Source organism: Myodes glareolus, chromosome 15 (assembly GCF_982192425.1).
Source record: "Myodes glareolus chromosome 15, mMyoGla1.1, whole genome shotgun sequence".
NCBI classification, from domain to species: Eukaryota; Metazoa; Chordata; class Mammalia; order Rodentia; family Cricetidae; genus Myodes; species Myodes glareolus.
The window spans coordinates 29,137,503-29,159,373 of record NC_142040.1 but is presented as its reverse complement, the minus strand read 5'-3'; positions in this window follow the sequence as shown (position 1 = coordinate 29,159,373).

Genomic DNA, 21,871 nt, shown 5'->3' with positions numbered 1-21,871 from the left:
AAACAAAGTTATCCCTCAAAATAAGAGTGTTAATCCACTGGGACTGCTATTTGTAGAAACACCCTAGAGTCTAGTCTATGATGCATATGCAGTAGAATTTATTTCCAGAACTTTTTACAGTTCTGGAAGTTTGAGACTAGACAGTTCAAGAAAACAATACTGATATATTTACATCCTGGTGACAGCCTTTTTTCTAGTCAACAGAAGAATATCACAGTGTCATCATAGGGCAAAAGTGACAGAGGCTCATTTTTGGGTCTCTTTTGTGAAAGTTCCTTGTTGATGAGATAATTTCTTAATGGTTCTCCCTCCTCTGTCCCCACAGTGGGGCGAAGATTTTTAACCTAGGCATCTTAGGGAGATATATACATTCAAACTGTGGCAATAAGTTTTGGAATTTTTCTCATCCCCTACTCACTGCCCCATCATGTCCTATGTCTAATAGCATGATACCAATACCCGGTATTTCCATGTGTCAGTAACACTGGGAACCCTGTATGCTGTGATAAGGCAAACTCAGAGACCAAGACAGGCAGAAACCATCTTCCAGGAAGACTTTGACACTGGCTTTGGGCTGAGCTCCAAGTGGTAGCTTCAGGAACACTTACTGAAACACCTCAAGCACATTGGATCTTATTCTAAGTGCCTAGACAGAACTACAAAAGGCGTACCTCTACTCCCCTGTTATCTTAGTCAGCACATATGAGCCCATTACTCCACATAAAGGCCTTTTCTCAGAGGTGTTTGTTGATAAATGAAACACAGCGCACACCTTGGAGGAGATGATGAAATTCATTAGAGAGAATGGGTAGTGTAATTGTGTAACCAGTTAACACAAAAGCTGCAGAAGGATCCTGCACTTATTTTTAGCTCAGAGTTCTACTGGTCCGAAAACTGGATGTAGGCAAGTAGGTGATCTGCTTAGGATCTCACAGGGCTAAAGCTAAGTGTCAGGCAAGCTGCACCCTCATCTGAAACCGAGCTCACATCCTGTGGTCATGTGATTGGGACAGACTCAGTTCCTTGGGATTGCAGACTGAACTTCCTTACTTGGTTGACAGCAAGGAAGTGTTCTAATAAGATCCTATGTAGACAGAGGCTGCTGGTTTGTTTCTCAGCTGCCCAGACCCAAAATAATCGCACAGAAACTGTATTAATTACAACACTGCCTGGCCAATAACTTATGCATACTTCTAGCTAGCTCTTACTTCTTAAATGAACATTTCTATTATTTTATTTTATTTATTTATATTATTTATTCTATTATATTATTTTATATTTTTCCACAAGGTTCATGGTTTACCAGTACCGGCGGGTGGGTGTCTTTCTCCTCTGGCAGCTACATGGCATCTTGTTGACTCTGCCTACTTTCTCCCAGCATTCAGTTTAGCTTTTCTGCCTAGCTATATTCTGCCCTGCCATAGGCAAAAGCAGCATTATTCATTAACCAATAAAAGCAATACATATATAGAAGGGCTTCCTGTAGGGGAATTGGTACAGTAGTGGTATTGGGATATCATGACTTATTGGGAAGCCAGGATATACTTAGAGCCACAATAGGACAACTATGAAGGGATAGAGCCACAATAGGACAGCTCTGGAGGGGTAGAGCCACAATAGGACAGCTCTGGAGGAGTGGAGCTGCAATAGGACAGCTCTGGAGGGGTAGAACTGCAATAGGACAGCTCTGGAGGGGTAGAACCGCAATAGGATAGCTCTGGAGGGGTAGAGCCACAATAAGACAGCTCTGGGTGCTGGAGCTGCAATGGGACAGCCCAGCCCTGGAAGAAAGGTATACTGACTACCGGGAAGCCAGGTTACCTGAAGTTGGGGTGTGGTGGAAGATGGTCTCCCCACAGGATATAGAGATCTTGATCTTCTGGAGAGCCACTACAGCTGAGTTCTGCTCCATTCCCTTACAGGAGCATCCTAACAGAGCTATCTGCTTCTTTTCCAGCCCACGATGTTTCTTCTGCTAACACTCTGCTAAAGGGAGGCCCCCTACAGAAATATAGCAATCTCCTCCAACTCCCATGAAAAGTTGCTCAGTGATTGGTTGGTGTCCTGCTCCAGCTGTTCCTTTTACCCTGCACTTTCCACACCAGTCCTAGAAGCTGTCCTGTGCACCATCCCATGCCCAAGCAAATAGAGGGTATCTTCTTTGTACCTGACTCTTCTCACACTTCAAATCCCTTTTGAAATCTCCTGTTTTCAAAACACTGACCTAATTAGGCCACTCCCATCAAGGGGAATTCCCTGATTAATATCCACTGACTTGTGTGTGCAAAATTCCCTTTGCCCTATGAGAATCACGGCAGCAATGGTTCATTGTGTCGCTGGCAGGATTCACACTCGGTGAATGAGGATTGTACAAGGGCCTGATTGAAATCATCTTGAAATTCTGCTTGCTATGCACATAGCAGGATCTATTGGCACCCAAAGGAAATTATGAATAAAAAGTGACTGTAAAGAAAGCTATGAGAACTCAGGAAAAGGACAAAAGCAATGGTGTCTAAGGGGATACAGTTTGTTTAAAACTGTGGTTCTTAACCTTCCTAATTCTGCAACCCTTTAATACAGTTTCTCATGTTGTGGTGACCCTGAAGCATAAAATTATTTTTGTGCTACTTGACAACTGTAGATTTGATATGATTATGAATCATATTGTAAATAAATATATGATATGCAGGATATCTGATATGTAACCCATGTGAAAGAAACCTTTGGAATCCCCCCAAGGGGTCACAACCCATAGACTGAGAACTGCTGGTTTAAAAGAAATGCAGTTTGAGTTAATCAGAGAAGTGGGAGGCTCAAACACTGTACCACGAAAGTGTGGTTTATCTCTACTAGTGTATCCAGAGTCTTTGAGTGCATGAAGCATCCCATTTCTGAGGACTCCTACCCTAATCACCAATGAGCCAAGCTAATGTGGGATTCCTCTCTGTATGCTTTGAATATGTTCTATTACCATTGGTTAATAAAGAAGCTGCTTTGGCCTATAGCAGGGCAGAATATAGCCAGGCTGGAAATGATACAGAAAGAGAAGGAGTAGGCAGAGTCAAGGAGACGCCAAGTAGCTGCTGAAGGAGACAGACGCTGGACCCTTATCCGTAAGTCACAACTTCATGCTGATACACAGGTAAGTAGAAATGGTTAGTTTAAAATGTAAGAGTTAGCTAATAAGAAGCCTGAGCAAGTAGGCCAAGCAATATTGTAATTAATATAGTTTCTGTGTAATTATTCACATCAGAGTGGCCGGGAAACAAACAAGCAATCTTCTCCTACACATGGTCATTGATCCATAGGTAATAATTAATATTTGGAACATGTTATAGTGACTCACTCCTGTAATGCTGATAGTCAGGGGGCTCAGGCAGGAGGATTACCATGAATCTGAGTCCAGGATGATTTCTTGTCTCAAAACAAAGGAGAAATCCAGGTGTAGTAGTGCACATATTTAATGGCAGAAGCAGGTGGATCTCTGTGAGTTCGAAGCCAACCTGGTCTACATTGTGAGTTCTTGGACAGAAAGAGCAACATAGGGAGGCCTTGTTTTGTAAAACAAAATACATGAAACAAAGAAGAACAAAAGAGATGGGGATAAGAGAAAAGGAAGAAAATGCAAACCAAAGACAGACAGACTAGCTGTGGTTGTATGTATGTATAATCTCAATGTTGGGAACAGAAGAATTGTGAGTTAGAGGCCCTGAACGTCTGGACTACATGGTGAGACCATTTCTCAAAACAACAAAGAAAGTGGTGTTGATTCAGTGTTTATCAAATTTGAGATAACCATATAAGCTTTATCGCTTGCTTTTCATATTCTACACTGATGAGAGAGTTTTAAAAATTAAAGTTGGAATTTTGTAAAAACATTTTGATGTGCATATCTATCCACACACATGCCCAGGAAGAAGATATGTACACCTGATTGTTGGTTAGTAGACTGGCTTCTGTTATCTTTACCCATTGTTTCTGTGACTCATTCTACCCAACTTAGCTAATTTTATACCACTGCAGTCACCCCTGTTCAAATGTATCACCATTTGGAAAAATAGATATAGATATTGGTAGATAAATGAAAGGTAGATGATAGATACATAGATAAACAGACAAGAGAGAGCTAACAAAAGATGGATGGATGGATGAATGGGTAGGTAGGTAGGCAGATAGGTAGATAGGTAGATAGGTAGATAGATAGATAGATAGATAGATAGATAGATAGATAGATAGATACTTATTTTAGAGAATTGACTAATACAATTGCAGGGACTAACAAATCCAATCTGAGGCAGCCAAGAAGCTCAAATTAACTAATAGCTAATGTAAATCACTTTTACAAAGTATTTGCATAGCAACACCTGAATTAGTATTTGGCTAAAAACCTCAGCAATTGTAGCCTATCCACACTGAAACATGAAATTAAGACAGTCGTGGACACTCGGAACTAATCAAACCCCTAGAAATTTTCCTTCAGCCAACATCACACAACCCAAGATGACCCAGCTACAATCAACCACCCTGGACTTATGCAATTTAATATAATCGCTGTTGTTTTAAGCCATTAAAATTGGGATAGCTTGTTGGGTATAATACAAACATCAGAAAATTAAGAGGAATTGAACTCCTTAGCCCTAAGGACATGAGGTGGAGCAGCTAAGGAAACAGAAGCAAGGTTCGAGTGCCATCCTCTGTGATGACAGCAGCAGTGACATCACAGTCTAGTGTTCAACGTCCTTCAGGCATCCAGAAGACATTTATTTATCCACCTCTCCCCTCAAAACACCTGAGTTCTGTTTGGAGAGCCAAGAACTAGACTCCCTACATGCCCTAAAAGTACATGATTTTGACTACAAAACCGCAATTGATTCAAGAGTGGACATGTGATCTCTGGCTCTCAAGGGTGACAAAGATGTTCTTTCTTTTCTGCCTTGCTGAGTGGCAGTGGGAGCATTACTCTACTAGATGCACGGGGCAAATATTATAACCACGTGCTCTGCTCAGAATCTCTTGAGTGCTGGAGCAGGGTCTCTTCTGACCTCCTTCTCCAGCCGATAGAAATGAGGACAAAGCGGTCAGATGACGATTTCTAAAGCTCCGTGGCTTTAGAAATCTCCTGGTACCATCTCATTGGCCCACAGTAAGGAAGTGTTAATTTAGGAAGAACGGTGACTGGGTTCTCTGCTGGTCTGCTACTTTCTGAGCTGAGTCGTTGAATCATTAAAGGTGTTAATTTCCTTACCTGTTAAGTAGGAGGCAATAATAGCACCTGTCATGCACAGACATCACATAAATCCGCAGCGGGAGCGTGGTGAGTGATGCTATTAAACATTACTGAGCCACTCACACCTCATGCCCTACAGTAATGACTCTCTGCCCACCCAGCCCTATCTTGAGTGCCCCTTGGGATTCTTCCTACTCTGGTGACTTCCAAAGGGATTTCAATTACAATTACACTTTGTCCGGGCTCTTCTCTAAATAGAACTTTCAATTTATGTCACATAAAGTAACAAAGAAGATTAAGGTGAGGGGCCTCATTTCCAGCTCAACTTGTGTAACCTCTGGTCTTCTTTTACCTTTTCTCAATGGTAAGAGAGGGGGAAGAGGGGCTTCCCATTTTTCCCCAGCCTTGTTCACATTGTTTAACTTTGCGCACAAAACGGATCGGAGGTACTCAGTCGGTGTTCACTCACAGATCGGCTTAACTGACGACATATGCTTTTCAGATCACTTGTTACGCTACCAACGTCAAGGCCCAACTACGCTCCCTAAGGTTAGGATCTGGGTGCCAGTCAAGAGTGTGATGTGTCTGTTTGCTATGATTCTGCCACAGAATCCTGAGTGTGGGCTCAGGAGATGAAAGGGAAGAAACCTGGATCCTTTTCCAGGTCTAGGCTCTGCCCTTCAGGATGGAGGTAAAGAGGCAAGAGAGAGTGCAAGATTCTTCCTAAGGCTTCATGAGACAGGTTGGCTAGGTTTGAAACTACTTTCATTTGAACCAAAAGGTACGGATGGAGAAGGGGTAGAAGACACATGCACTTAGAACCAAGTCCTTCATCAAGGACAAAAGGAAAAGTATGAGGGGTTTAAAAAAGCAGCATAGGACAAAGTGTTCTATAAACAACCTTAGCATGGGGGCAGAACCCGGAGCACACACACTTGACTGCCACCCTGTTGTGCCTGGGTAGGGAGGAATTCAGGGCACAAGGCAGCGGACACACTCTATTGTTACTGCCCCCTCTTGTTACAATCAGGGCTGGGTTGATACCGCTTCCTAAAAAATTGCTGGTAGAGGCAACAACCAATGTCACCAAGAGTTCCTTAAATTTTAGAGCATGACTGTCCAATCCCAGGGCACAGTGAATGCCTTCTCATAGCGAATTGTGGTAAAGAAAGGGAGAAAGGAATCCTCGGACACTGAATGTCCCGGTAGAGCATCTGTGTGGGACATTGCAGGGGAAGCAGGGCAACAGTGTGTGTCTTCTTAGGGTGGGGACTTATTGCAGAGTTTTTTTACAGAGTGCACCCTCTACATAGTCTTCATAGACACCCGTCTTCACAGAGGCCAGTCACTCGCTTTTCACATGCACATGGAAGCTGTAGTGTGACTGTGATACACATTTGTGATATATACATGTGTGTGATATATGATATATTTGAGATATACATATTATATATATTATATATATATTAAATCTGGCTTTGACAATCCGACTCCAAGAGACCACATAATCTCTCCAAGCTTTCAAATGCTACAAGTTGTTGACTATAATTTAAAGAACAGAAGTGGAGATGGAGAGGTTGATAAACCCAAATAGTATTAAATCAATCATTTTAAGAAGACTAAATCACTGGGAGAAGACTGCTGTGAGCGGGGCAGTCATCCCTACCAGAGAGGTCACGGTGAAGGATAGGAAGAGTCGCTGGAGAATTCTTACAAACACTGTTTCAGGCAGGAGGTCACAGTCAGCAGCTACGGTCACAAATCGTATTCAACTGCTCACAAACTAATAATGGATGTGAAAAAGCTGTCCCCATACCTTTGTGGTCTTCCTCCCCCAAATCCGTTACATCTGCTCTAAATGTGAAGAAAAACAAAATATCAGATAAATGCCAGGAGGGGCATCCTCTGACCCCTCACAGAATCAGTTTCCGATTTCCGGGGCTCCTGAAAACCAGCAAGGTTACCGAAACTGAACCATCTTCTGAACTCTTGAGCCTGTACAACCCAACCAAGACAACGTGACTGTTAGGATTCAGTCATTACGCTGGTCTTCCCTGTCATCCGGCAAGGTGTACCCAGGCTGTACCCTGGCCAGGCCAGGGTCCTACTCTGTACACAGAAGCAAATGTTCCTTCAGGAGACAAGCTCCGCCCACTCCTTTCCCAGTGCCTTTATGCCAGGCTCTCTGAGGAGGCCTCTCTCTCTCTCTCTCTCTCTCTCTCTCTCTCTCTCTCTCTCTCTCTCTCTATCTTCCTCTCCCTCTCCCCCTCCCTCTCCCTCTCTCCCTCCCTTCCTCCCTCCCTCTGTCTGCATGACATATTCTGTCATCCCCTGTGGTTTGGACCCACCAACCATGGGACATTCACTACAAAGGTTCCCACCATAGCATAGCAATGACCATGACAAATAAACGTAACACAGGTTCTACATGGGCTCCCATTGGAGACAGTGCAGGGGCTCACAACTTCATTTCCAGCATTCAGGATGCAGGCTTGAAGGTTCTCTAGGAGTTCTAAGTCCACCTGAGCTACATAGTCAGTGGCCAGCCTAATCTACAGAATGAGGCCCTGTCTCAAACCAACCAACCACCAAACAAACAAACAAACCCAAAAAAACAAAGGAAATCTGAATAAACTATTTCTACCTTGGTTAGTATATCAATTTTAAGTTTTAAATGATAACAAATGTATTTGACTCATGTACCTTAAAGATGTTAGCAATATGGAGCCAGGAAGGCAGTTTGTAAAAGCATTTTCTACAATTTTCTTTAGATAGCAAACTGTTGTAAAATAATAATAATCATGTCTTTCTGAACTTTGCAAGTGTGTAATTAGTTGGAATAAGATCACATAACCTATTAGCTGTGAAGCATTTCATACAGGCTCACAAGCCCAGGTTGAGAAATATTTACAGGGAAAAGAGGCTTTGGTCACATGCATAATTTTCCAACATTGTAATGACATTATCTGTCATGAGAAGAGTAGACAGTGCTGTATATCTGAATCATAAACGGAGTCTGTGTTTCCATGGCCAGGTCACCTGTCCTGGCCATAGCCTGGCTTCAATGTGTTCTCTCTATGAACTATGAACCTTCCCATAGGACATGACTGTTATTTTATAGTTCTGCTAAAACTGGGCTTCTGTCTGCCACATTTACAAACTGTGTAACAAGGTTGAAGAGATAAACCTCTCTGAAACTCCCTTTTGTCTTATGTTAAGGAAGGAAGGAGGGGGGAGAAAGAGGAGGGAGAGAGAGAGAGAGAGAGAGAGAGAGAGAGAGAGAGAGAGAAACTTCCAAGGGTTGTGACTACAGACAAAACGACTATAGATTCAGTGCATGGCGTATAAAAGTTCTCGGTAAATGATATTTGATAGTTATCCTCCCCAAGCAGTAGAAGGTAATCCCCTTTGGTCCTCGGGAAATATGGCTTGCAGCCCTCTCCTCAGCATGCTTCCTAATTTAACTGCATGAAGCATCTAGAAGGTTCTGCCAGCAGCAGCCTCTGGTTTGTATCTAAGCGAGTCTTGGTCATTAAGCAAAGTCAGGGTCTTTGTCATCGTTTTCATCATCACTGGCCAAGTAGTGAAAGGCCAAGCCACAGGGTACATCTCTACCCACCAATGCTCTCTGTTCTTGAAACAAAAACGGGGGAGGGGGGAACACGACAGTTAGACAGTTAGTGTCAGACCCCCAGCCCAGGCTGGGGAGCAAGTGGAAAGGCTCCTTTCTCTGCTTGTTCCCCAGCACCTGTCACGGAGACGGGATGCAGGCCCAGCAACCGCTTCCTCCTGCCCCCGCCGCCCGGCGGACCCTGGGCTCCCGGCAACGCGCCCGCGGCCCACGCCGACTAGAAAGCGCCCATTGAGCGCTTGCAGCTGCCGGTGCCGCTTGCCCAAAAACTAAATAAAGCCCCGACTGCAGTTCCAGCGAAGAAGACACTACTGTGTTCTTCCCAGCCCAGTCACGGCTATAAGGCTTTAAATGCAAACTGCTGATTGTTAGCGCTGCATTTGTTTACACCCCGAATCTTGAATCACAATGGGGTGGCTCCAGGGCTGCCAGGGCCGGCTATGGCCGGCTTGATCCTGGATGATGCACCCTTATCACTGAAGAGAAGTTGAGTAAATAACAGCGTGTTTTGTTTAGTTTTTTGTTGTTGTGGGTAGTGGTGGTGTTTCTGTATGGTTTTTTGGGTTTTGGTTTTTGGGTTTTTGTTGTTGTTGTTGTTGTTGTTGTTTTTTGGTCAATGAGATTTTGTTCCCGGTGGAATTGAAGGGAACGTATGGCATATTCGTGGGTGTATAAGAAGGTCGAGGATTTGTAAGGTCTCCCAAAGGAGAAAACCTACCCTCTATGAAATAAAATAAATGCGAATGAATGAAAGGATGACGGGTTCTCTTAAAAAAAACGGCGGGACTGCAGGGAAGGGAGAGAAATGGATGACGGGAAGTGAGGTCCATTCGTTCGCTAAGCTGTCTGATGGACCGCTGCAACATTTACCTACCCCTAACACCAATCACGACCATAAGCTTTTAAAATTCAGCAGCCACTCTCTATTCATGGATGTAAACGATTTTCACTTGGAAATATGACAGTGAAAAAGGCCCTTTACCCTCTGCTTTTCCAGGTAACAATAATAGCTTTTCTTCGTAGTGCTAAAGGTTTTTCGGTTTTCTGTAATGTTAGGGTTTTGTTGCTGATGTTTCTGGTCAAAAATCATGTTCCTGAAGTAAATGAGAAAATGTAGGCCAAAAACATAATATAGTTTCCGCTATTGAATAAGAGTCTGTCTGTATTTTGTGTGTGTGTGTTTGTATTTTTATACTATTATTCTCCATCTCTGTACATACACAGAGTTAAGATGCCTAAGTGAAATTTCATTCTGCTTTGCTTTGCATCATACTCTTCTAGTTTCCAGTGATCATTCCCTATCTATGCTGTTAGTATTTTTAAAACAGTAATCCATAATGAGTTTCAAATATTTCCACCCTATGCTTCTCCATGGTAGAAAACAAAACAACAACAACAAAACCGAAAACCAAAAAAAAAAAAAATGGTAGAACTGTAGAATAGAGTTTTGCTCATACCAGGCTGTACTGGAAACCTAGAATGAGCTACTCCTAACTAGCAACTTCAGGAGATGTATCCACGCTGGAAACACAGCACTGTCTTCTAAGTAACTGCAGACTCCTAGTTGGTTTCAGCATAGGATTTGGAAAGTTCAAACCCAGAGGTAAAGTGACAACCGGCTGGCCTGCAGGTGTAATCCAAAGGGAACTGAGAAGGAACAGAAAGGCGCACAGGGCACAGTGAGGATGTGAGAAAAGGATGGGAGCCGGCGAGAGAGCGGTGACGCTGTGCACACGGGCACATGCTAGCTGCTGGCATCTTGCACCAGCTGACACAGTCTCTCCTCCCTAGGGAGGAAGGTAAGAATCAAAACGCAGAAGGACTCAGTCAAAATCAGATCAGGGGCGAATCTTGGAGGGACACATTAGACAAAGCAGGGGCAAGTGGACCAAGGGCAGACAGTGCCCTTGGCGGTGACTGAGCACCTGTTTCAGGTAAAGCTGGTTACTGGCTGTGTTGAAAGGAAGAGAACAAAGGATCTTGGGTGACCCCTGGGGAAGGGGGCTTACTACCTGATGGGAAGATAGGATGGACGGGCTGTACAAGTCCTGTAAGCACCGCACTGGAGCTGCGTGAATAGAGGAAGGGAATTGAAGGGTTAAGGAATGGGAGACCAACAGATGAGACACAATTCACAGGAAGAAGTTCGGAAGGTCTCCCACCAGAGAGAATGCTAAAGCCAAGGGAGAAGACTGAGACCTTGACCGCAGGGAGAGTTTTCACAGCCGGGTTAGAAACACAGCTGAAGTTTAAAGTGTCCTTTCTTCAAAGCCAAGTGGGGACCCAACATTGACACTCTTAGATACAGACATGTCTTCCTTCTCTGTCACAGAGAAATTTCCAGAACAGTTTGCAAAAGATGCACTTGGATATTTTTCAGCATATTCCAAATAAGAGTGGACCCATCAAGTAAAAGAACCATACTATGAATTTATTATTTAAATACCATCTCTCTTTTTCTCACACGGATCTCCATGCAATCATGAAACAAGTGTCTTTCCCACCCTACCCACGAATAAGTATCAAACCCACCAGGATCTTGCATAAGGTTTGTGCTTACTCACCCCCCCACACACAAGCATGGACATTTGCTTATTCACTGAGAAAGCGAATATTCCACTCAGAATTCAGAAGGCAAAATGCAGCTAAGAAGGCAAATGTGGCCACAATGGATGAAAATTATTAAATCATTTTTTTTTTGCAAAACAAGTTTATTTTTAATGTTTTGGAAGCTTACGTGTTTACAAAAGCGGTTTAGTATTTAGTTCTCAGATGCTTCCCCTTAAAACTAGTTTGCTTCCTTTTCAAACTTACACAGCGACATTTAGGGTCAGGCAAAAACATAATTACAGCTCTTCAAATAAGGAAGCCAAAGTGAAGAGGCATGGCTAGCTACAATCCCAAGGTAGAACCTGAAATTGTCCCCTATTACTACAGATACTGTCTGCAGTTACTGGACCCTGCATCAGCAGACAATGGCCGTCTATCTAGTCTTGGAGCTGTCGTTCTTTTTGTAAGTGTATGTATGTTTGGTTGGTCAAGACAAGATTTCTCTGTGTAGCCCTGGCTGTCCTGAGACTCACTCTGTAGACCAGGCAGTCCTTGAACTCAGAGATTAGCCTGTCTATGCCTCCCGAGTGCTGGGATTAAAGGTGTGCACCACCACTACCAGACTGAAGCTGTCATTCTTTCGGGTTGGGTCATGGCCCACCTCTGCTAGAGCCTTTGAATCTTGATGTCATTCAAAATATCTGTGTTAAGATATTTTAAAAAGACATAGCGTACCCATGAATTTGGAATGGAAGGATCACGTGCCGCGCAGTTACGCACCAGGGGAGGGAGCAGGAGTCTGTTCTTATTTTCAAGTTATTTTCCCCTAATCACCAGACTAGCATGTGTCTCACTGTGGTTAGAGTAAATAAAGAAAGACTCAGGGTGACTTTTTTTTTTCCAAAGAGAAACAAAATGCCCAGTCATGCTAAAGCACACTAGTAATGTGAAACAGAAAAACAATTGTAATTTAAAGGCGTTTTCCCTCATTTTTAAGTTGAATTTCCCCCAATAATAATATCTCATTCGTGCATTTATAGTTGGAAGAAATGTAAACCATGTTTCAAGCTTACATTTCTGAAAGTACAGGATGTTTTAGGACATCGCATAATTCTATGTTTAGAAGTTTTAGGTCGGGTGGTGGTGGCGCATGCCTTTAATCCCAGCACTAGGGAGGCAGAGCCAGGTGAATCCCTGTGAGTTTGAGGCCAGCCTGGTCTACAAGAGCTAGTTCCAGGAAAGCTAGGACTGTTACACAGGGAAACCCTGTCTCGAAAAACCAAAAAGAAGAAGAAGAGGAAGAGGAAGAAGAAGAAATTTTAGGTTATCTGAATGACTTTCTTTCTATCATCTATCTATCTGTCTCAGTTAGGGTTTCTATCACTGTAAAGAGACACCATGACCACAGGAACTCTTATAAAGGAAAACATTTCATCGTGGTGGCTTGCTTCCATTTCAGAGGTTTAAGTCCGTCAACGTCAAGGTGGGAAGCACCAGGAAGCATGCAGGCAGACATGGTGCTGGAGAAGGAACTGAGGGCTCTTACTTCTTGATCCTACAGGCAACAGGAAGTAATCTGTCTCACTGGGCATGGTTTGAGCATATATGGGACCTCAAAGCCTACTCACAGAATGACACACTTCCTCCAGCCAGGCCCATTAGCACCATTCCCTTTAGGAACCATTTTCCTACAAACCACTACAATATCTATCAATCATCTATCTATCTATCTATCTATCTATCTATCTATCTATCTATCTATCTATCTATCTATCTATCATCTACCATCTACTATCTATCAACTCTGAGTGGGCTATACCTCATGATAACATGTTGCAATAGTAGCTCTAATTCTGGTCTCTTTTAAGAATAATATTGGTGAAGACATTATTGTGGTCACTGTTAGTGCACACTTGATTACCCTCCAAACCAGGAGCTTAGGCCTGTCCTTTCGTTTTGTTCCCACCTTTAATGCTGAGATTTCAAGCAGGGTTCCATAGGTAGGTCTCTCCCAGAACGTTTCCTGCAGGTGTAGTCAAACAGTATCTGGGGCTTCTGCCCCAAATGCAGCAAGCACTGGGAGCTCAGAGTTGCTGCTGATGGCCTGTTGCTTGTTGACTCCTACCCAGCATAGCATTGAAGGGCAGCCAGACATCCTGCATACCTAGACTATGTAAGAGGACAAAGCAAGAGAACACGCAAGAGATCAGGACCTCAGATACTGCAGTGGTGGTTCTCAGCCGCTTACTGAAGTTGGTGAGCTCTTGGTGGGAGGAGTAACACATTTTTTGAGGGCATGCTTTGAAGCTGTGGTGAGTTTTTCTTTTATTGTATCATCTATCTATCTATCTATCTATCTATCTATCTATCTATCTATCTATCCATCTATCATTTCGAGACAGTGTTTTTCTCCAGGGTAACAACCCTGGCTGTTCTGGAACTCACTTTGTAGACCAGACTGGCCTTGAACTCATAGAGATCTGCTTGCCTCTGCCTCCCCGGAGTGTTGGAATTAAAGGTGTGTGCCACCACTCCCCAGCCTTGTTGTATTGTTTAAAATGAACACTTTGATGCTTAGTTTTTAAAATTAAACTGTAGATCTTCTTTGAGACCCTCCAACTTTGTGAGTTTGTTTTATGTGTCTGGAATTTAGCATAGAGCTGTTGTGCACCACACAACGGAACCAAAGGCCTACAGCCCCAAATCCCTGCCATCAGAGCAACCAGCAGAAGGCTTATCAGGCTGATAATACCGCTTCAGAAAGATAACCAAAATACCTTAGGTTGCTTGAGTAAAAGAGTCTTAGTAATATTCTAATCCAGTTCTTCTCTTTCTCCTTCTCATGGCACAGCCAAGTGGCAAAGACAGGGTGGTTGGTGCTCAGAGTCTACCCATTGCTTCTTGTCCACCCCAAAGCATTGTTTTGTCAGTTACTGTTTGAGGATATGACTTTATTAAAACTCAACAGTTTAGATCAATTTTATACATGAGGATGAGGCTAGGCTTCTGCAAATCTGCTGCAGGAGCCTTTCCCTCCCTGACCTTTCTGTCCATTCTAGAAAAATAAAATCCCAGAGGGCTCACCAGAAGGCCTTGGGACTGTGCACTGATCTCTTCAGATGTAGGTCTTAAAACACTTACTTCCTGGCGTTTTCTTCATGTCTCCCCGTCAAACCTTGCAGTCTCTGCGTGTGGGACCGAGCTGAGTCTGAAAGGCTTCCTATAATTTCCTCTCAGTTCATGAGGAAGTAGAGATGCTATGGAGCCCTCCTGAAACCTATCCGAGCGTCACACTGTGTGTCAGGCAGGGCCTATGACTTGGAAGTGTCATGTAGGATGTCATCCTGGCCTTTTGGTGTCAGAAAAGCAGAGTGGCCAGTCACCACCTCTGCATCACAGAGATACAGACTCGGAAAGAAGAATGGAACTGTTAACAAGGCCTTGTAGTAGGCCAACAGGAGGGACAAGGTCTTGCTTTCCGATTTGAAGTTTGTAGAGTTTGCCTGAGCAGAAGGCCTTTGTTCCAGTGTATACCGTGGCCCTAATCAAGTCAATTCAGGAAACTCTATATTTATTGGGAAAGGAGAGGATGATCTTCCTGTCTGGGAGCTGTTCTTTCACATTTTTTTTAAGGTCATAAAACAGAGCCTTAATTCTTGTCATTGAGTTGGACTTTATGTAAATGACTGGCTCACAGCAAATGCAAACACTCAAGTCATGTTAATTCCCTTTTTGCCCACAACGCCATAGAGGAAGTGATTCATGTTCATGATGTTCAGTATTTATCTAAAATACTCCAAGTCCTCATAAGAAAGAAAAAATTCTTTAGCATGTGGTCTCCTGAACGCACGAATGTGAAGCAAATCTCTAAGCTCCTTGTACTACTAGGGATTTCCAGAGAAACAGAATTAATAATGTGTGGTGTGTGTGTGGTGTATATGTGCATGTGTGTGTATGTGTATGTGTGTGTGTGATGTGTATGTGCGTGTGTGTGTGTGTGTGGTGTGTGTGTGAGCATGTATGTATGTACATGTGTGTATGCACGTGTGTGTGCATATGTGGCATGTGTGTATGTACACAAGCAAAGAGATTTATTGTGAGGAATTGGCTGATAGAAGTACAGGAAGCTAACAAAGCTCAGAGTGTCTGAGCAGCACACTAGAACCTTAGAAAAGTCATGTTTATCACTCTGGGTCCAAAGGACTTAACCAGAGGCCAGATAGAGTAGCTCTAGGCAAATGCCAGTAAGGCCAGAGATCCGGGGTGACTGGTACAGCAGTTAGAGCCTGGAGACAGGGAACAAAGCAAAGCAATGCTTCAGCTCTGCCTCTGGGCAGACAGAGGGAAGAAACCATCCTTCCTGTAGTAGTCAATCTCTTTCTTCTAGGCTTTTATAATCTCATTGAGTCTCACTCATTTTAGGGATAAGAGTGTATTATCCAGTCTACCGATTCAAGTATTGCTTCCATCCACAAACACTCCCATACTCAAAATAAAGTTTGACTTAATATCTGGGAAATCTCTGGCGCAGCCAGTTTGATACAATTAACCACCACAGTTATTTACAATGGAGGGCTAATCAAATAGAAATCTCAGATGGATTTGCATGACTGTAACAGGGACATCTCTCTGCTTACTGTGATCTAATAAGCAAGTATAATATATATAATGTTCTTCCTGTTCACTGTATGCCCACAGAATTTCAATTTAGGACATGTGATTAAATGGGACAGCCCATGTGTGTTTGATCTTCATTGTCATCTTGAATGCATTTAGAATCATTAGGAGACACATCTGCCATATGTCTGTGAGGGCATTTCCAAGATATTTAACCGAGGAGGGAAGACCCACTCTAATTGTGGGCTATGTCATCACACGGGCTGGGGTCCCAGGCAATCAAAAGGGGGAACACAGGTTGCCTTCTGCAGCACCCACTCTTCTCACTTTGATGTTGGGGCTGGCGTTGCTCTCAACGACCACTCTGTCAAGCTCACTTCCTGGTGTGATGAGGAATTTGGCTCTAGTAACAGAACAGTGGGCCTCATGGCTCATATAGCCTCTAGGAAGTAAGAAAGCCAAGATCATCCTCACCAGCCAGCAAGAACCCAAGAAGAAGAGAGAGGCCCTTACCCACTAAGGAGACCCTGTCCCAGCTCAGTACCCATGCATTGCTATTCTCTCCTCAGGGTTCCATCCCAGACTCCTAGAAGGGGAGGGGCTTATGGGACCCTACTTTGTTGAATACCATTAATACATTTGACTTCACCCCCCTAAAGAGGAAAACAGATAAAACCTTCTTCTCTCTATTTCCTGGTTGTGGATGGATGTCTTCTTCCCACGTCATGACTTTCTGATCATGATGAACTACTGGACCCTTTAACTGTGAGCCAAAATCAATCCTTTTCTTCTTTAGATGGTTTTTGGCAGGTACTTTGTCCCAATATGCCTCCTTTATCCCTTTCTCTAGATATATGTTCAGTGATAATGGGGACTTGGGAGAGAAGATGATCTATGAGCCAGGGTCGCTCTGTGGCCATCTCAGGAAGAACACTCACATAGGTTCTTATCTGTACAACAGAAGATGCCAGGCTTGCTGGCATGGGGGTGGGGTGGGGATGGTGATCATGGGGTAGAGGTTTAAAACAAGGCTTCACGGACAGTCTCAGACTCGAAAATAAGTCATGTGTCCAGTTATGATCTTTCAGGACTTCAGGAATCATGAAGAATCTTCACCTTGATCTGAGTCATAAATCAGGGGCCCCTTTTCATCTGATGGTAAGAAGTTTGGCTTGCTCCCTGAAGACTGTCATATGTGTGTGTGTGTGTGTGTGTGTGTGTGTGTGTGTGTTAAGAGCATGCAGTTGCCATAGCACCAACCCATATTCATTGGAACGAGAGCAAAAGTGAGGAGACTGATAAGTTAAAATACAAACTAGAATTGTATTTAGTGGTGGAAGAAGGAGATTGGTGCTTATTTAGAAAGAATTTGTTATATAATCCCATTTGTTATAAACAGATTATAATTTGTTTTTAATTCCATGCCATAGAGACTCTCCATAATATTATGCACATGCTGTGAACTGGGTACTGCTATTGTAATCTATATAATCTAATGTACACTGTGAGGTGGGGACTATTACCTATATAATGTGTGCATGGTGAGTTGCGTACTGCTATTGTAATCTATATAATTCAGTTCACACACTGTGAGGTGGGGACTGTTATCATCTATATAATGCATACATGGTGAGTTGGGTACTGCTACTGTAATCTATATAATCTATGCACACGCTGTGAGGTGGGGGACCATTATCATCTGCATGCTTCAGTTGGGAAGTAGGAGCATAAAGCATACAGAGAGGCCGTCCTGTGGTCACTCAGCGGAGCTACCTGCAGAGATGTGAAACTAGGAAGTCTGGCTCCAAGTCTAAGCCCCACATTAGCTATAGTACCCTTAGTTGTGGGAGTTTTCTTCTGTCACCAAAACAATCCCAGTCCAAGCTCTGCTGCACCCTTGAGAGTACTGCCTTGTGCCGTCAGGTCCAACAGGATTACTGGACAAATGTTTCCCGTCCCTTTAGTCATAGGCAGAGGAGAACCATAGAGGGTAAAGTGGAGACCAGCTCTGACTAGCAGGAGTCTCCTCCGGGCCTCCCATCATCCGGTGGTACAGCCCGCCAAGAGGCCTCCTTCCTGTGTCTTTACCCTAATAGAATCTTTCCTTCCAGTGAACATTGTTGCTACATTGGTAGCAACCCACCTCCTTTTGGGCTTCACCCTGTCTTTCTGCTGAATACCTGGTTTTCTCATAGCTATGTTTGTTAAATTGGTGGCAAGAATCTTCTTGCAGAATTTGAGTGCCGCAACCAGTGGGCACTCACCCACTTCATTTGGTCAGTCACTATTCATAATGAAGTCCTCTGGAGACAGGCACCACTGAAAGAGGGTATGATTTAGGATGAGCCCCCATCGTGAGTGGAGCTAATCAGAGAAGGCAAAGAAGCTTTCCTCAGGAGGCTCCCGCCACAGGGCGCAGATGGAAGATGGCTGGGCAGGGTGGAGGAAGGAGGCAGCTGAGGCAGCCATGCTTGGTATTTGGACCTGTTCCCCTGGAGCTGTTTGTTCTTCACCCAAGAAAAGTACTTAAGACTATCAGCAACAGGGTCCGGCTCTGAGGGGACTAAAGTTCTACATGGAAGGGGAAGAGATGTGGCTTGTCAGTATTATTTTGAATTTTCCAGGTAAGAGTATGGTGAAACAACAGGTAAGGCTCATTAACCTCCCGAATAGTACTCCACAGAGTTGTTCGAAGAATACGGGGACATATTTTGGAAGATAGATGGAAGATAGGTCAGGAGGTAGTGGTGCACGCCTTTAATCCCAGCACTTGGGAGGCAGAGCAAACGGATCTCTGTGAGTTTGAGGCTAGCCTAGACCACAAAGTGAATTCCAGGACAGCCAAGTCTGTTACATAGAGAAAACCTATCTCGTAAAACAAAAAACAAAAACAAAACACAAAACAAACAAACAAAAGATTACACTTTAAAAAAATCCTTAGGCTAGAACTGCAGAGATGAATGGCATGCTAAACATTTAGTGGTATTAGAAAAGATGCCAAGTTGGTGTCTAATAAGCAATGCGAGTTTGGGCTTGAGTAACAGTAGTGATGTCTAGGAAAGAACACACCTCAGATGCTTCTAGTTCAAACTCCTGAGAATGATAATACCATATTATTTCTTTCCTATTGCTATGATTAAATGACCATCTTGGCAATGGTGGTGCACACCTTTAATCCCAGCACTCGGGAGACAGAGGCAGGTGCTCTGAGTTTGAGACTAGCTTGCTCTCCAGAGTGAATTCCAGGATGGCCAGGGCCACACAGAGAAACCCTGTCTTGAAAAACTGAAAGCAAAACAAAACAAAAGCCAATACTGAAAGCAACTTAAGAAAGAGTTTGTTTGGGCTTTTAGTTCCAGAGGGCTAGAGTCCACTATGGCAAGGAAGGCATGATATGGTGGCAGAAGCATAGAGCGGAACACGTTTCATCAAATCACAGGAAGTGGAGAATAGCAAGAGGTGGAGCGAGGCTATAAACCCTCAATGGCCACCCCTAACGGTGTGTGTCTTCCATCAAAGTTCCAACTTCTAAAAGGGCCATCACCTCCTTTAATAGCACCACCAACTGGGGACCAAGTGTTCAAATACATGAACCTATGGGGGACACGTCTCATTCAGACCATTATAGATGCAGACTCTAGAGGGAAATGGGAGCAAAATGCACCGGCCTCTGCGGAGGCTCCCGTGTTTTTGTTGAGATAGGAACAAAGACCAGAACCAGAGAGAGCTAAAGGATGGGTTTTGATTTTAACAACTGTATCACACTATTCATTTTTTATTTTGTGTTTATTCATTTATTTTGAGATAAGATCTCATGTAGACAGGTATTGTACTTCCAATTAACATAACTTCTTTACTTTTCTCTTTGGATCATCAAGATATCCTTTTCAAATCCTTGGTTCTTATTCATTAAAGCCGACCACCGCAGTAGTATCAGCAGCAACAATGAATATGACTGAGCTTGGAAAACCTTGGCCTTGTGTCAGCCCTCAACTGGAACGTGAAGGAGTTTATTGATAAATACATTTTCCACACGCTACACATATTTTCCTAGCATAATTGCTAATCTTGTGCTAAATATTAGTGATTGCATTTCAATTAGCTAAAACAAAAAGATCTTTCTACCTTGAGGATACAAAGATATTGTATACACTCTGCTCTAGGGATTAATCTACAGGTAGGACTGAGAAAAAAAATCAGCATTCTGATGGTGTTACAGTTCTCTCTGTTCAGTGATCCTTCCCTGGGCCTGTACTGTTCTGTCTCCTCACAAATCAGCATCCATTGCAGTTCTTGTTATTATAAAGAAAACATAGCAAGTGACAGCTGCCTAGGGTTCAGACCTAGACTTTAGACACTTGTCTTCTACAGTATGAAAGCCACACCTGACCACCTCTGCACCAATCAGCTGTGCCAAGAACTAGGACCCAGGAAATGTTATCATTGGCCCACTTGGGTTCATATACCTTGATAAACTATAGCCAAAATCAACACTCCTTTGATAGCTCTAGCTTCCTGTACTGGAACGGGGAGAATAAGACCTGAAAAAGAAGAACCAAAGCAACAGTGAGAGCTGACCAACGCATCCTACTATAGCTGGTTTCTTCAGGGTTGTCTGTAAATCCAGGAGTAAAATACTAGCTACTCAGAGTAGATGAGAGAGGCCTGTGAGAGATAGGGCCTTGTGGGAAGTCTTTAGGTCATAGGGGGAGGGCCCTCAAAGGGAATTATGGGACCATGTTCCTCTTGTATCTCTTTTGCTTTCCAGTCAAGGGGTGAATGGCTTTGCTGGGTTACGTGCTCCATTGCATTGGACTACCATATTCCCAAAGTGATAGAGCAACCTCTCATGAACTAAAACTGCCAAATAGGTGTCACTGACTACTAGATAGAAAGTTCACCAATACAATTCCCACTGAATAAATTAATATGTATGAACCGTACAATTACAACGAAGATACCTCCAGGAAGGCTTGTGATTTTACAAGACATTTCACTTTATTAAAAATTATCAGCATGGTGTCTAATGCTTCCAGAATGCCATACAAATGCCAAGAGAGGGGTGTTTGTATGATTTGGAGTATGAGGTCAGAACTGATTCTTTCAACAAAGCAAATGGCTCATTCTGAAATGATGCCGGTATAAAGTATCATTTGCTTTGCTATAGAGAGAAAATTGTATAACCAACTCCATGTATAACCAACTCCAGTCCTTTTGGTTCTCATTTTGATGAACATGCAGATTCCTCAGAATGCTGACATGAACAGCAGACACAGAGATTCCAGTCTTTTGGAGAAAATATGGACATATGAGACAACAAGCCTCAGGGTGCTGGTGGGAGCCCTGCACTCTTCGACACCCCAAGATCAAATGAGGCTGTCCATATCATGGACGACGGTAATGGTTGCACATAGAGATCTCCTGTAGGTTGTTTGATGGATGGCATTAAAGAAATAATAAAATCAAAACCACCCCCCTGGTCCTCCGCACAAAAACAACACCAGGAAAATAGTTATGCCTGGATTTCCTCTTGGCTTCCAGGATGTGTCCCTGGGAAGGACAGGGAGACAGCTGCCCTACTCCAGGTGTTATTGACTTATTGACTTATGGACTTTACCCCCAAGGAATCTACAGCCATTGGGGGAAACACATAAATGACCAAAAACATTTATAAAATAATCTGTGGTTGAGTGCTCAGTAGGCAGCCTACATTAGCATAGAGAGACACTGGACACTGAGAGCCCAGCAGACCTGGATAGTACCAGCAAGGACTACCCTGGACAAAGCTGCAGGCTGTCTCAGCCTTGTACCCTGTTACTAGCAAAGGCTGACGTCTCTCCCTTTAG